Raw genomic sequence first — 17712 nt, forward strand, 5'->3', positions numbered from 1 at the left:
GTACATGATGAATGAAGAGCTCTAAATGGCTGTGATCTAGATAACGAATCCGCCAGCAGCGGCAGCGGCAGCGGCAGCGGCAGCCAGGTGAAAAAGCTTAAAGAGGCACATCACTGGAATGCTGGGAGATGAGCACAGATGTTGGTGTAGACACAAATGCTACGAGGAACTTAAATTTGGGTTGAGGGTATTTATCTAGAGGCTTTTCAGGTGTATTTTAGTTGTGATCAGAACGTGCTGATCCCTGACTCTTAAGTGTGTTCAGTGATGTGGAGTCTGTTATAGTCTGGATGTATTTTGGTGATGCTCTCTTCTTCGATTGATACACATCACAGCTCTGCATGTAATTGCAAAGTTCTTCTTCTTCATTCCAACAAAGTGAACATTTGAAATGCATCAGTCAGGTGTGCCTGTTTAGAAGAATACATGCAGAAACATTTATCTATGGACGAATTGCATCGTTGCTGGACTTTAGCAATCATTAACAGATAATCCCAAAGATTATATTCATAGAAACATGTCTTTAAGATCATAAGCTTGTAAATGTCCCCGTTGTGGGACTAATAAAGGATTTCTGATTAAAGGAAAAAGAAAATTCTAGTTCTACACTAACCAAGAACAGTATCTGGACACACACACACGTATATATATATAATGTATATATGGAAAATATGTGTATATGCTGCAAATATGTTTTGTAGAAACGCAATGACACCATGATACGCATAGTTTGGGTCCCATCTCTTGGTAGAGGATGGGACATTATTTCTTAAAGCATGACAACAATATTTCCATAATTCAGACTTTCAGATGCTTACATTTATCCTGACATCAGAAATAGGTCTGATAAATCAGATCAGAATGTACCTATGAATTAATATTATTTTTTCAGTAAGGTGTGAGGACGTGTTTTCCCTCGTTCAGCCATGGCACGAGGAACATTTTGATTCAGAAGGAGCCGATTCAAAAGGCCTTGAGGCCACTCACAAACAAAACACACCTCTCCCTGAAAACTAAAGAAATGAGCAAAAAATAATGCAAACAGAAAACGCAGTGAGAGAAATGGGCGATAGAAAGCAAGTGAGGGAGATCAATGACAAGGTCAGAAAGCGGCGAGGAGCTGGCAGATCTGGAGAAGTCCTGGAGAAAAGTAATATTTAACCCGAGGCTAGAGAATAATTTCACTTTCCCTCAGATCAGTTTAAAAAATCTCCTGCTGTCAGAGCTTGGCAGATTTATACAAATTAATGGCCTTTAGTTGAAAATCTCCCAGCGCTTGGGTTATTAATTGTTAAAGTGCATACATTAAACAAAATGAGCAAAAAGTCATTTTCATTTTCATAAATTATCTCATGCTGAAAAAAACTTTGTAGGTAAGAGGGATTGTTGGCGTGGCTTTTCTACGGGTTTATACATGAAAAAGCAACACTCCTAAACACGTTCACGCAGCGGAGGGAGGATGATAGTGAGAAGGAAAGAAGAGAAGTGTAAAGAGGAGAGAAGTGATGAACTGATGCTTTAAAACTGACCTCGTTGTCCTCTCCTCTGCTGCTTTGTTTGTTAGTCCCTTCTCAGAGAACCAGGGGAGTCCAACTCTGTCTTTGCCTGTGTGTGTGTGTGTGTGTGTGTGTGTGTGTGTGTGTGTGTGTGTGTGTGTGTGTGTGTGTGAGAGAGAAACAGTTATAGTTGTGTTGCCAGGTCCTGACAGGTCTGGGATCACAATCCTGTCTGCTGTCCGAGAGGAGGTTTTAATTATGGACCGCCACGGCCCGCTGAGCCTGCTCTGACTTTACAGACGGGGCTGGAGTGTGTTCCTGCCATTAAAAAATGAATTAAAGGTGTTGTTATAAAATGCACTTTTACATATTTCGGGACAAAAAAATGCACACTTTAGGTTATGAAAAGTACATTCTCATTTGCAATTTCTATTGATTCTTGATTATGATGAAGACAGTCTATCTATTAGCTGAAGCTTTATGCGCTGTAGACATATGATACAATATGATTTGGGTCAGAAAGTGACCCCAAGTTTACGAGAAAGTCTTGACAATTATTTTTATTGGTGGAAGCGGGACATGTATGACATTTACATATTTTTACATACCACCGGATTTGACCTTATTTTAACTGCCAGGAGAAAGTCTTGTAAAGACACTTTATAACATTTTTTATTTTGTGTAAAACGTAGGAAACGTAATTGTCATAATATATTATGTCATAGTCATTATTACTGTAAAAGTCAATTTCAATGAGTGTGTGAAAATACTGTAGAAGTTTCATAAAGCGATTGCAAGGACATTTTGTATTATATCATCAACAGGTTATTGTTTAACTCTAAATATTTGTTTTACTGCCAATGCTGTTTGAGTGTTTGTGTCTAAACTAAAGCTTTTTCTCCTCAGAAATAAACACTCATAGTCCTCTCACACACACATACGCACACACTGAGCTGAGTGATGGGTACTTGAGGTGTCACTGGTCCTACTGGGGAGGATAGAGAGAGAGGGAGGCAGGCAGAGAGTAGGATGAGATGTTATTTCCTAAATTTGGCCCCTAGGACAAAGGAGAGGCCTGTTTGATATTCATCTATCCGCCGGTGGCAGACTGGCGGGGGAGCCTGTGAAAATCTATTCACTATGATAATGAACAAATTGTCATACATTGGGCTCTGTCTCCCCTTGACAGTGATAGTTATCAAAGAGAGAGATCGAGGCAAAGGCCGAGTGTGTGCGTGTACGTGTGTGCCTCCCAGATTGTCTCCGTTCCAGAGCAGTGGCTGTCATTAGACAGACAAGCCTCCTGGCAGGAAGCTCCTGTCATGTCACAGCCTCACACTTAAACGCTGTCATACCTGATTGATACATACAGCGCTGCCATTTGTGTGTTTGTTTGTGCATGTGTCTAAATAGTTCACCAGATAAATTGTTTTTATCACTACGTTTAATTATACAGCCATTTTCCACTACCTGCGGTACGTTATCATATTTTTCTCCATCATTCATTTGAGGAATCGATTCATAGGATGTTGTTTCATAAAGGAAGACTGCAGAGGAACTATTCCCTTTCAGTCATGAATTTAGATTTATTTTGGCAATAGAAGATGGTGGTTGGGTGTTTTAAAAGGTCAAAGGTCATGGCTTTTATTGTTTTATATCAACCAAAGATCTAATCTTCTATTTTTTTATCATGAACATGTAAGGCATTCTGAGGAAAATAAGCATACACAAGCAAACACAATGCATTATGATAGTAAGTATTTTAACTACAGTAATGATGAACTAGCATAGGATGGGCTGCATCATATATAAAAGAGCAAAGAGTAAACTTTCCGGTGCTAAATTGTCTATTTTTACCTGGCAACATAGACGTACTACTCTGCCCTGATGTGATGTTAAGAATAGACGCCTCGTGCATTACTATAATGTCACTCATTTTATGTTCCCATCAAAAGTGTGTCATCTATTATGCAATTTGCATGCAATTAGCATAAAGATGCCCACGGGGCCTGAGGTCGTCCAGAGTGAAAACCCGAACATGTTGGTTGATCGGATCACAGCTCACATTCAGCGTAGAGACGAATGTATTCACTGGAGGGATTCTTTAATTGGACGGGGCATATTGTACTTGGTTTTACCTGAGGACGACTTCTAATTTACATGTATGCTGTATATGGTCTACAGTTGGACACTGGATAGCTTACATTTATAGATAAAGTAGACTTTTTACTCAACTACAGAGAAATGTGTAGGTTTTACTGGATTTTGGAACATTTCTGCTTGATTGTTGACCCAGCTGCTGGCATTATGAAAGTAGTGACAGTCACTACAGTGAAATCTCCTTCTATGTGTATGTACAGTATGCCTGTCCTTTGAGTTTCTCAACAACAGATCATTCGATCATCTTCACTCTTGGCAGGTGTGTTGCTGAGGATGGAATGAAGTGCAGTGTCGAGTAAGAAGTTGTTTGGATGAGCGCTTCTGGAAAAAGCTGCAAGCAGCAATCTGGAGGCCAACAGCCGAACGGGCACTGCAGTAGTTTAATCAATTTGAATATGAAAGGTTACAAGAACAAAATGTATTTTTATTGGTCCACACAGAAAGTCAGTGTTCACTCATCACAGCAGTCCTTGATTAAATTACAACTACTACTACAGGCACAATATTGTACTCCACCACAATATTTGACAGCTTTAGTTACCAGTTACTTTACAAAGTAACCCATCTAAGAGCTTAAAAATGCAGCCCTATAGGAAATACTTAGGTAGGGCCAGGTATTGTGGAGGGGTTTAGGTCTATTGGTGATAGAAGACTGGTAGTCAAGTAGCAACAAAGTCAACTTAGACACGACTTAGTCATCGTGATATTGTGTTTTCAGGCACTGAAGAAAGTTGAATATATTGAGCATTACAAGTATCTTGGACCTGAACAAATCTGATCTCATCTATAACTCCGTTAAACGCTATTGTTGCCTATCCTAACCTTGCTTTCTACAATGTCAGCACAAGGCAACAAACAGTGTGGTTAAGGTCAGGCTAAGATTGTGGCTATGACAATTGAATTATGATTAAGGTAAATGGCAAGGGTCAGGCAACTAAAATAGTTAGTAAAGGTTAGGTGAAGGTCATTGTTACAGTAAAAACCTTATATGCGGGTCTGACAAACCTCAATGCTCTCACTTTACACCTCACTTCATACGAGGCAAACTACTTTCAGCTTTGGTGCTAAATGTTGGCACTGGACGTAAATGATGAGGTTCAGAATAATCTAATATGGATGTGTTCTTAGGGGATACTTTGTGCAAGTATCCATTATCAAGTGTAGCCTGTGTTAAATAGAACAAGTGAGGATTCAACGTCTTCACCAGCTCAAATGACCCCACTCTCATCTACTGACATGTTAGCATGGAAGTTGTTCTCAGTCAAAAATACTAGAAATTAAGAACAAGAAATGGAGGGATCTGTAGGTCACTATCAATACATTCAGACATTAGAGCACTTCACATTAGATGCTCACCATGATGCCCTTGAAAGTGAAAAGCTGCCCTAAATGGGTATACTCCAGAGGGCCTATAGTAAATTACCCTATGGAAATAGCAAAAAACAACAGCAATAAAGGCGAGGCTGAAGGTGGCTCTCCGAACGCTTCGCCTGATACAATACATTAATCATCCTAATGCTTTTAACTTAAGAACTCTGCATTCTTAAATAAGGTGGTGGGGCTGTAATGTACACATAAAAAACAATATATATTATATGTGCATGTAAGCCTTTGTATTGTTTGTGGACACATATTCTGGTCATCCTGCTGTTTTTATCTCTTGTGTTTTGTACGGTGTCCTTGGGTGTCTTGAAAGGCGCCTCCAAATAAAAGTGTATTATCCACAGTAACAGACAGTTCCAGTCAGTGTCTTCTAAAAGTGACCCATCATATCAGCACTCATTATTACCATCAAGGGTTGAAAACATGAAATATTTTTCACTTTCGGTAACATTGCGAGAGATAGGGCATTTGTGCTACATTCAATTTTGGTTCAAGACTTGCAGAGTTGACGTCATATTACGCATAAACATGTATGGAGGTAAATGTTGGGTTGATGGCTCTGAGCAATAGAATACAACACATGTTCTTTGTCGCGTCCATGTTGTTTCCACATTACGACATAAAGATCATGAACACAACAAAGTTGGAATAAATGGGACCATTTAAGGAGCATGTGGATGCACCATTGGCCTTTGTGGAGGTCTGCGCTGTCTGAGTGCCATTCTATTTATTTGTAGTTAGTATTTTGTGCTTTCATTAGATGTTAGATAATACACATGTGGCAAGAAATGAGGGGAGAGAATGGGGACCCTGGCCCTACCGTCTTAGACTTCTCGGCCACCAGGATTCCTTTCTCCTTTCTATTGATATGTTGTTGTTGTTGTTGAGTTGTTGTATATCAAAAGTAGATTAAACTATAAAAAAAAAACATTTAAACATGCATGGCCGAGCCAGTAGTCTTCCTAGAGTGGACAGGATTAGTCACATGCAAAACAAGCACACCTAAACAGAAATCTATGACACTGCTCCGATACGCTTAACAGACAAACAACAGGAGAAACAAACGCTCCCAGCAGTCTCTTGCCTACCTGTATAGCAAGGCCCACTGATGGAAAGCAGCAGTGGGTGGGTGAGGGTGGTGGAAGAGGGGGAGGGGGGGCGCAGTCACTGATATACATGCCGTGCCCTTAAGGAGATGACGGCCCCTGTCACAAGGCAGAGGGCCCTGCGACACGCCAGGATATAAATCTACACTGGAGATAAAGAAAGTACATGATGAATTAAGCCGGTGCATATAAATTCTTAAGAGCCTCCATTTTAATGCCGGTCATTATTCAACAAATTTTTCTAAGAAATGCCACATGGGCAGGAACAAGTAATTAGGGGGAGAAAAGTGAAACTGTCACCCGTAATGGTTTACTCCGCTGCCTCACCTTATCAGGCGAAGGAGAGAGAGAGGGAGAGAGAGAGAGAGAGAGAGCTCCATGGGGCCATACTGTAGCTACCAAACTGCCATTAGGCCAATTCTGAAGACTAAGTGTTCAGGAGCTGCAAATCTACCCACAGTCTCAGTCCTGCATTCAAAGCATTGTTAAAGGGGATGTTGTTTTCCTTACCTCCTCTTCTATCTGTCTCCCTCTGCCTCTCTCTTTTTCCCTCTCCCAAATCGGCCAAGGCCTCAATAAATCTGTGGTCACGGGGGATATTGTTAGTGTTGGCCAAAGTACTATTAAAATGAAGGGAAATTTATGGATGACACTTTGTAACAATTAATCAGGAAATGTTGATTAATAAAGTTGGTCGGTTATCCTCCTGAAACCGAGGGAGTCTACGCCACATTGTCAGGCTGATCATTTTATTCATTATTTTTGATTAATGTACCCAGATACCCTGACTCTAAGAGAAGAGGAAAAGGCGAAAAGGGGGGGCTTGGGCGCGGGGTGAGGAGGGGCACTTATCCTCTATGCAAAATCATAAATAGTGAATGAGTGTGTATACGGTTATAACCTTGGCCGTGGCAAAGATATTTGAGGGGAGGGCGGGTGGGATGGGAGGAGAGGAGGGAGTGAATGTGCGCATTCAGCAAAATAAACTGCAAGTGGGGATTAAGGAAACAAAATGGGTGTGGGGGGGGGGGGCAGTTGATGAACATCACCTCTCTGGACCTGTCCGTCTTCACTGGACACCCATGATTAATTAGTTTGTTTAGATACTCAATTAGCCCAGCCATGCAGAGAAAGGCATGGAAAGAGTGCGTCTGTGTGTGTGTGTGTGTGTGTGTGTGTGTGTGTGTGTGTATGTGTGTGTGTGTGTGTGTTTGAGAGAGAGTGAGGGTGGAGAGATGAAGGGTCATGGAGTGAGGGGGGGGGGGGGGGGGGGGTAAGCTGAGAAAAAAGATACAGAGAGAGGAGGGGGGCTGAGGGAGGGAGAGATGGAAGACTGAGATTTGAGAGCAAATCAGGGAAAGTGCGGATTACTTAGATATGTTTCAAACACTTGATGCAGATAATTCTCTCTCGTGCTGCTGTATCAGGTTTTCTCAAACTTCCTTTACACCAGGGATCCACGAAATGCTGCATTGTCTTGCAAGCGGTTGAACTGATAAAACATAAATGATCATCCCCCAAAATCCCCTATTCTGTGCAACATACAACACAGACCTCATCCGACCTCATCCGATGTGGATTTCATTCAAATCAATGTTTCCAGACCAAGTGTGAATTTATGTGTGAGATATTCATATGAAACCAAGCAGGTACATAAGTTATGTTATTCTGTTTCTGCTTAAATTTTGCTGGGAGAATACTAATGAAATCCGTGTTCGAGGCAGAGGAAACCTACCAGTCCACATCACATTTAAGATAAAGTCCTCATGGGAAGACATCAAGTCAAAGTTGTTTCAAACTCCTGGAAAAGAAGGATCTTTCATCTTCCCAGATCAGGATAATATGTGCGCTCTAGTAAATGATCTCAGTCAATCTACTCTTGAAAAGGGACCCTATACTGGATATTTAGTGTGGACATTTTGGGCCTCTTATGCCTTCTTAACGCAATTAGATGTTGGAAGATATTAGACAAAGGAAAATATCCTTATTCATACAAGTAAAGCTGCACTGTGAGGACCAAGACTTCCACATTCAGCACTCTTGTAATTTCATAGAGGGACAAACAGCCTGTGATTCAGGGGACAGACTTTTAAAAGCTTATATAATCAAAAAAAACAATGGAGTCACCATGAAAATGACTGAGCCAATCAAATTTCAACAAAATGATGATCAGTCCAAATTGGGAGGTGTTGCTGTATTCCCCACTTAATATTTTTTAGTATTAGATTAGATTGGCCCAGTTTGACATTCAGCCTTCAGCTCTGTGCTGATTCGGAGTCTTTCCGAACTTCCTGAAGGCCAGCACTCGCCTGGTCACTTCAGAAAACCTTTCCCCCGCCTCTCCTTGTTCAGAATTTGCACTTGCTCTAAATGTTTAAATGATATCTATCTGGTACTGTATGACCTTTAGTAGCCTCATCACTCTGCATTTACGAGTGTCTTGGCAGGAGGCGTACGATGGGTCTTCTCCAACTCTGTGGCCTCTCAGTGCGGTCGATGATGTGCGAAAGTATTCCTTTGAGGATCATTCAGGAAGGGTCACTTACGGCATTCAAATTGTTGACTGTAGGTTAAAAGGCATTTTGATAGATTTGACTCAAAATCCAGCAAACAAAAAGAACCGGCATGCAGGTCGAGCCTCTGCAACAGGTAATCATCAACATGATACACGGTAATCTGACAACATGTTGTAAAATGCTAAGTAATCCAAGATGTCCTCGCGCATGTACATACTGGAAAGCTTTGGATGTCTGAAATACAGCTCTGAACTCCAGCAACAGTCTGAACTTCTTCCCAAGGGGGAGACTAAAGTGAAATACAACTGAGCCAAATTCTTTCCGGAGATTTTTCTGTCTAGAGATGTTAGCGGACGGTGGAAGTACACGAGGCTGACTAGAATTATACAGAGTAGTTTTTCAACAACTGTGGACACAATAGACGTCCCATCCCTTTTATTAATAAATGGAGATTAGTCAAAATGTCCTTTAAAATGACACCCTTGGTGCCAACATCTTAAGAGGAGGAAGGTGGATGTGTTTGGATGATTAAGAGCACCATCTCCACTTTCATTATGCTGCTGGTGTACAAGGATTTTTCAAAGTAGCTGCAGTCCGTTGTAGTGTGTAGCATTATGAGAGATAATGCATGTGTTGTGCCATGTGTGTGTATGTGTGAAAGACATTCTGTGTGTGTGCATATATGTGTGTGAACTCAGTACTGCCCTGCGAGCGCCGCCACTGAGGCACTTCTGACTCTAAAACTGGACATAAATTATGGACACTTCTGTTTCTCTGATCAACACAAGCAGCAAGATATACACACTCCCTTCACACACATGTGCACTTAGGGTTGAACTGTTATCATTCTCTGAAGACTGATATCAATAATCATTTGGATTAAGGCAAAGTAAAAAATGATGTTTCGATCATGGGACATGTATCCTTATATGCGTCATATCCAGAGGTAAAACACACAGATTGCATGATGGTATATATTTAAAGGCTGACGCTGATTAATATCTGTCCATGTGCACACGCCCAGATCCTCATACGGTCAAGTTCAGTAAGGAGCAGTGTGGTGCCAAGAAGCCCTCTTTTTCACTTTGTCACATCAAATTTGCTAAAACAACTGTGAAAACACAACTGTTCTCTCTGAATGTCTCTTCTCCTTTGTTCTCTGCTCGGCTCCCCTCCCATCCACTCTCTGCAAGCTGGGACAAATGGCTGCTCTGGGACAGTGTGTACATGTGTGCCAGTGTGTGCATGTGTGAGTGTGTGTGTACGGGGGGGGGGGTGTCTCATTGTGTTACGTGTGATAAACTGCTTTGACAGCAGAAATGTTTGTGTGACAAGCGCTCCGCGGTTGGAGTCCATTAGCTGCCTCTTTTGAGTCTCCTTGGCGGGTTATCACTCTCTCTCTCTCACACACACACACACAGACACACGCACGCACCCACACACACAGGCAAATAAATGCATATACTTAAACACTCACACACATATACCCTGCACAAACAAAGACAGCTTGCTACCACTCTTGGTGCTTGTGTCCTAGCAACATGTGTCTCAGGGCATCACTCTTGCGTGTTTGTGTGTGTGTGTCACGTCCTACAGCATTCATGTAAGAAAGAAGACACTGTTTGAATGGCTGAACTTGTGAATAATTATTATAATATATACCACCTGACAAGTAAACAATACATAAATGTTACAGCTCTAAAAATAATATACATGACTCAGTTCTGCCATTTAACGCACATTAAAAGTACAATGTGAGTGTAAGATAGTTGTTATCACTATCTGCTATAATAAAGCCACCATAAAGAATTGTGCTTGTAATGCACATAGACTGTATAATGTGTGTATATATATATAGTATATATATATATATATATATATATATATAATATAATATATACTGTAGTTGGACAAGATGTCTCTAGTTCCTCCTATTGTACTTCACAAAAGTGAAACCAAAATATCAGAGGAGGAGCTGGCATCATTGGATTTTGAATCAGAAGTGTCTGTGCTATAGTGATTGGGGGGCTGGAGCCGTGGTATCGAGGTCCTGCCCACGCAACCGGCAGAGTTAATCACTAGACAAGCAGAGCCAAGTCTTATATGAGCTACCTAGCTGCTACGTTAGCACCATGGTAGCTGTTTGGTTAGAAACAACAACTAACCATAATATCGCTATAAATAAAATTATGATCAAATTGACGCATTTCCTATTACACAGACTTGTGTTTGTATTTCAGAGAGTCATCTGCATATCTGCCAACACTTAGATGAACACACACGCCAGTCCAACAGTGCTGGCTAACCAGTGGAGATGTTGGTAAACTAGCTAGCGGGTCTGACTGTAGGCCTATGGACGTTATATACAAACATACAGTTTCTATGAATCTAAATCTTTATAGTCCATTGTCTAAACAGACAATTACGGTTATTGAAAGTTAAAATAACATTACATTTAAATGTATATTTGTCTCAAATACTGTGCCACCATAATATGTAGTGGCCTGATAAATGTAGCAAAGAGGTGGCCACACATTGCAGTATGTAGAGTCTAGATCATTTTTATTCCAGCTTTTTATTTTTGACTAAAGTTGGTAAAATTCCTACCACAGTAATGTGGAATACAATACTCATCTGTAAAGCAATCATGAATGTCATCTTCAGAATCAAGAAAGTCTTTTACACTGAGAGAAATCTTTTGAGTATCTGGAATTTTGTGAAGACTTTATGTCAGTTTGTAATCAAAAATTAAATATTGCTGTTTTTCAGCTGTGTACTCCTCCTATGTATACCTGATGGGTAGGTTACAGATAACTTGATCAATCAGTATTAGTATAAAGAAATGTGCATGGCAATTTCCTTGCAGCTCACCTTACTGCTCAGTTTTTATAACAACAAAATGTTATGGTGATTTAACTTTCATCACATGTGCAAACCTAGGGTTGCCACTTAAATACATTTCAAAGATATTTGTCAGAGTAAAAAAAAAAAGTAAATAGAATGAAATAAATATTTTATTGATTTTGTAGATGTTGTTATTATTATTTAGTTGTTGTTATTATCACACATACAGCAATGGGGTCAACAAATCACAATACTTAAAAAACAGGTGTAGTATACCTGATTTATGAAAATAAAAACACAATAGAAACAAAAAGCAACACAGAAAAGCCTACAGCAAGCTGTGCGTGTTTGAAGACTTCATTAGTTGGCCCTTGTTCCTGCCATGCCTGATGTTATCAGGAAAGCCAGGTCATATTACTTTTTCCCGAAAATCCCAAAATGCCTTGCAGACTTAACAGATTTCAAATATCACGTGACACTACACCTGCCAATGATGATGCAACAATATACTGCTCATTATAATGTAATCTTTTGTAAACGTTTTGATTATGTAGGCAATAGTGATTTTAGTAAAAATAACAGTGACAAGATACTGTCACTGTGTCTTTCATGTTTCATGTTTCATATGCAGGATCAGTACAATATGAGCTTCTGCCTCTGTGCAAATCGTTCCATTCCCGGAGTCCAAATTCCCCTTGGACCAGTGCTGCGCTCGTATCGCCGCTGTCTGGCGTTTAGCCCGGCCTCCTTTTCCAAATGGGCCTAACCTTGAGGGACTTGTTTGACCCCCCCCCAACCCTCCCAATGTGTGCACAAACACACACAGATACACACTTTTCCAAACCAAGAGGATTGAATAATTGATGCCTATCCTTCTGATGCATTTGTTAAGCTGCATAAGTCAGACAGGGACTGTCAGAATGTCTATGTGTGTGTCTCTCTACTAGTCTGGTTTTGTGTGTGTGTGTGTGTGTGTGTGTGTGTGTGTGTGTGTGTGTGTGTGTGTGTGTGTGTGTATGTGTGTGTGTCATATTCAGTATGTCTTCCAAAATCCCCCACTCCCCATCATCACAGAAAACATACACTGTCCCCTCCGACATTCATCATAAACTCCATATGTTGTTTTTGCCCCTCTTTCTCTCTATCTCTGTCTGTCTCGTTTCATTCTCCAAGAGACCCAGAACTGACAAACACACAAACCGTTTCTGATGTGAAACAGTGGACCAGACGAGCTTTTAGACCTCTCGCACTGACAGTTGAGGGAATAGAGTGTGGAAGGCTGTGGGGGGGCATGCAAGTTTAAACAGACAATAAGAGGGGGGAGAAGAGTTTGTTTGAGAGAGATGTTGACATATGAAAAAAGGCAGAGAGGAGCCAGAGAGGCATTGAATTCACTTTGTGTATTTCAAAGTCAAATGTCTCAAATGTATTTTGCCTCTGTGGTGGCAAAACTGTGTTTGTGGCATGGCACCATGTCTTTTGTGTCTTGTTTGAGGGAGAAGACTGTCATAACAAAAAAGGACATCAGCCATTAACAGACACAGGCAAGACCGAGCACTTGGCAGCAAAATATTCAAATGTTACCCTTGAAACACACACAGATTTATCATGGAAAACAAAAATTCTATTGAAATTCAGTTCACATTAACATGAAGTTAGGTCAGTAATTATGTTGCGTCAGCACTGGTTTACGTTGCAGTGAAATTGTAAAAAACGTAGAAAATACCACTGCTTCATCCCAGCATGCAGCTGGTGAAAATGACACCAGAAAGACAACAAGAGGGGAAGGCAATAACAAACATTCATCAAAACTACAGGGAGGATGAGGCTATTCATTCTAGAGGCAGGGAAGAGAAATATCATCAATATTTGACATTGTTTTATGGAGAAGCCACTTGATTTCATCCCGGGTCCTGTGCGGGTGACCAGCAGCAATCAATTACCATTGACAAGATTTGTGTACATGGAAGGCCTTCGCACTTTGTTTCGCTCTGCCCTGCCTCTGAGAAGTTACCTCCTCAGAGATCATAAACCAAGTCCTTAGTGAATGCTCCATCTTCCCTATGACTGCTTGCCATCATTACTCCGAGCCTGCCAGTGTAAAGAGAATATTGGACTAATTATGTGGTGTGGTAAGTTGAAGCAGCTTGTAGCCTGAGCAAAGATTAAGCAAGAACAGATGTTACGAAGAAAAAACATCCCCAGTCGCCAGACATGTATACGTATTACCGTCCTCTTTGTGCCCCGTCCTCGTCCCCTGTCTGCTGTCGCCGTGGCCGCCGACTTTATGGGAAACCCGCTCTGATCCCGCTCGGCTCTCTGAAAATCAATAACCCTGGTCGAATGACACCAGGCGGCTACATTCACCTCATCCCCTTTTAGGCGGATACTTTAGCTACATTTGGTGCAGTCTCCCATCTTGAGGCAGACGCAATAATGTTGTGGTATAAATGTCAGTCAGAGAGCAGTGTAGACAGGTAGTAAGCTGTGTGTTGTGCAGTACTGGAGGGTGGAGGGGGAAATTTATTGAAGGAAATGTATCTATATTCGCGTAGAGCCTCTGTGAAGCCGAGATCTCCATCACGGTGATAATTTGCGGTTGTTAAAGTGACACAGTGTTGGTAGGCTGGTCGAGGCGAGGAATGTGGGGGCCAGACCTGACAATTAGAGCTCTGTATATCACACACACTCTCAAAGGAGGGATGGAAGAGAGAGGGCAGGAGAGGTCAGGACACACACACGCACAAATACACACTCAGGGACACATTTCTAAGCACACACTTGCAAAGGCAGGGCGTGCGGCGGTGGACATGCAAGCACACAGACAGTTTGGAGTAAGAGGTCAGAACATCGTGCTGCACATGCACATATACAAAGCAGATAAACATATGGCTCTCATTTGCAAATACAGAACAACAAAACACTTCTCAGGTAAGTGCATAATAGATGTTAATTTAATTTCGCTTTTGCTGCTCATTTCTAAGGCATGAGACAAATGTGACTGATAGCGAAAAAACCTCTGTACGTTTGTGCATTGTGTATTTGAATCATGCAAATCATGTTTTACTTCATTAACCATCACTTTGTCTGACACTGCCTCAGAGTAATATGATCTAATTGGACAACAGAGGGGCCGGCGCGCAGCACATAATAAACAATTCAACATTCCCATGCAGGTAAAAATCTATTTCCATCTCCAATACACTCACAAAAACATGCACATGCTTAATACACTCGCTTTATTTTCCCATTGAGCCTTTTGGGCAAATTATCAGACAAGCCGGGCCGAGGCGTTAAAAGCAAGAGTCGATATGTGTCTGCGATATGAAGGTGAATAATTGTTGTAATTAATGACCTGTGGGTATTAACTGGAGCCATCTGATGGACCTCTGAGGCTAATTCCGTGACTGGCTCTATCTGGTATCGGGAGCATCATTCACGCTATCAAAACAGCATATTAGAAGATTCTATAGTTTCTGTTGTTGTGCAAACACTTTATGCGTAATATGTATCTGTGTGTGTGTGAGTGTGTTTGCCCTTGTGAATTCTGAGTGTGAGTGTGGAAGCCTGCCAGTGTGTTGTTTTCCGCTCACGTCCGGCCCCTACTCCTCTGTGACACACACACAAACCTGTCCAAAGTGTCTGAACTTATTCCATGTAAGATAGCAGGAGCCATTAGCTTCCTGTGACCTTTTACCACTCTTCCTCTGCCGTCACATTCACATTCTGCCTCGTCTCTGCGTGTGTGTGTGTGTATGTGTGTGCGTGTGTATAATAGTGTGTGTTTGACTGCAAAAAAAGTGCTACGAATTTCTACAAGATCGTGCACCAAATGTTACCCCTTAAACAATAACCTTAAGCACTCATAGATATGTGTAGGTATCTACTGTCTGTGTGCAGTGAGTTAAATGTTAGCTGCACACATACACACACACACACACACACACACACACACACACACACACACACACACACACACAGGCATGTATTTGCAATGGATTTTTATTTTTTTTTATTTGCTGTAATTGGAAAATAATTCAGGCAACGTCAGGAAGAATCGATAAAGAATTAATGAAAGAAGAGGGGGAGTCATTAAAGGCAATAAAGAGGGAGAGGTTATGACGAAGATGGCATCATAGAGAGACACAGAGGAGACAGCCGCTGCTACTGCTGGATGTGTGTGTGTGAGAGGGAAAGAAAGAGGGAGTGTGTGTGGAGAGACGCTCTCCATGTCGCACAATAGGTTGCAGTTCTTTCAGCTGTAAAAAGCGATAAAAGCTGAATTAGACCTAAACAAATATTATTATTATTATTTTTTTTAAACTGCAGCAAAGAAGCAAAATGGAGCTCCTGGAGGTGACAAAAAAACATTCTGAAAGTTTGGTTTGACGGTAACAAAATATTATGTATTTTTCAACATCATTTCAACAGCGCATCCATTAATTAAGATCATGTACGTAAGACACCTTTTTATCATTATATCCTTTAATAAAAAGCCTGTCCTGCTCTACCATTCCAACAGCTGGTGTCACAGTCAATCATTCAAAAGGGTAATTATATGACACTGTAACGCTAAAATACCTACAGTCCCTTAATAGGATCTGAGCCATCGAGATTCAACCTTAAGCTTCCATCCCGGCCCCTACCACTCATCTGAGTGCCGTAAAGCTGCCAAAGGAAACAATACTGCCTCTCTCCTCACCGCTGAGGTTAATGGCAAATGGGGCTATGGCTGCCGGTGATATTGTTGGATAAATGATTATTGATTAGGTAAAGGTTGAGCTAATCATTAGGCTTCATCCATTTTACGGACTCTCTCTGTGACCTTTCTGCCTGGCCCTCTTGGATCACCAGGATTTCTCCATACGATGTTTTGATCGCCTCGCAGATGGGCACAGGGGAGGAGAGAGAAGAGGGGGGGAGGAGAGAAAAGAGGGGGGAGGAGGAGGAGGAGGAGGAGGAGGAGAGGAAAAGCAAAGGTAGATTAGTGAAAGGGAGCGGTGAAGGAGCAATAGGAGGTGAGGACGTAAGGGGGCTGAATATGTGCTCATATGAGGCTGATGCAGAAGATGAAGTCACGCTTTAATCATCCACCCGACGTGCAGCATTTTATTTTTATTTGCACACATTATTTGTAAAAAAAATATAATAAGATACAAGTCTTTAAATTGCATCAATTGCAAAAAGAACATATCCCTTTACAGCACCAAATTCCCCTAATCCTGACTTTGAATACTTGAGTGCAGGTGGGGGCTTTGGAAAGGTGCTGGCATTACATAAATCCATGCTGAATGCTCAAGGTGAACATTAAAATATTTCAGCGATTACTGGAATACTTTCACATTCCTCAAACACACGAGTTATATAGCTTAACTCCATATTATTATATATGGCAGAAAGAAAAATACTAAATACTTTTATTATGAATGTATTACATATAAGACCAATTTCTCATGAATGACAAGAGAATGAACATTATGGGAATAAGATGGTGGTGTTCACCTGCCAGACATGGTATAGCTTTGTATGATGGCAAAAAAAGACAAAACAGAAATGACATTAAACACAATATATTTGATAAATTGCATGCACCCCATGAAATGCATAGTAAATATGATTATTTGTGTTCTGCAGTGTGCCAAAGGTGCCAAAAATAACATAGCACTCATTTTGAGTTAATGAAAGCAGCAGTTTGGCTTTCTGTTTGACTGAGAAATGTCTTGGCATTTAAACAATAATGGATCCAAAATAATATATTCTTGTTTCTCCTTAATATCTATAAACTATGTGCCGCATGCCTTTAAATCATGTGTGTTTCGATGTACTGTATGTGTTCATTAACCCTTTTCTCACGTGTGATCTGTTTCTTTCAAAATAAAAACAAGAACAAATAAAAATGAAAAGGTGTTTCTTGTTGAGATAATTAAGGCAGGTTAAACCCAAAACAGTTTCATTCATTTGCACGTCACTGGAATGTTTTTGCATCCCGTCTAAATATTGTCTAAATGCATGATATAGGCCAGACATTCTAGGTGTGACCATTCAAAAACTCATCTTGGTTCTATTCTCATACTGTATATCTGTAAATCCAAGTCTAACTTCAAGTTCAAATACGTGCTTTAATGTCCCCTGCGGCTTCTCAATAGCAGCATTCTTGAGTTGCCGTGTTTTGTATCAGGCTGAGAGTATAGGCTAAGTATTAGATAC

This window comes from Cottoperca gobio, chromosome 3 (assembly GCF_900634415.1).
Source record: "Cottoperca gobio chromosome 3, fCotGob3.1, whole genome shotgun sequence".
Classification (NCBI taxonomy): Eukaryota; Metazoa; Chordata; class Actinopteri; order Perciformes; family Bovichtidae; genus Cottoperca; species Cottoperca gobio.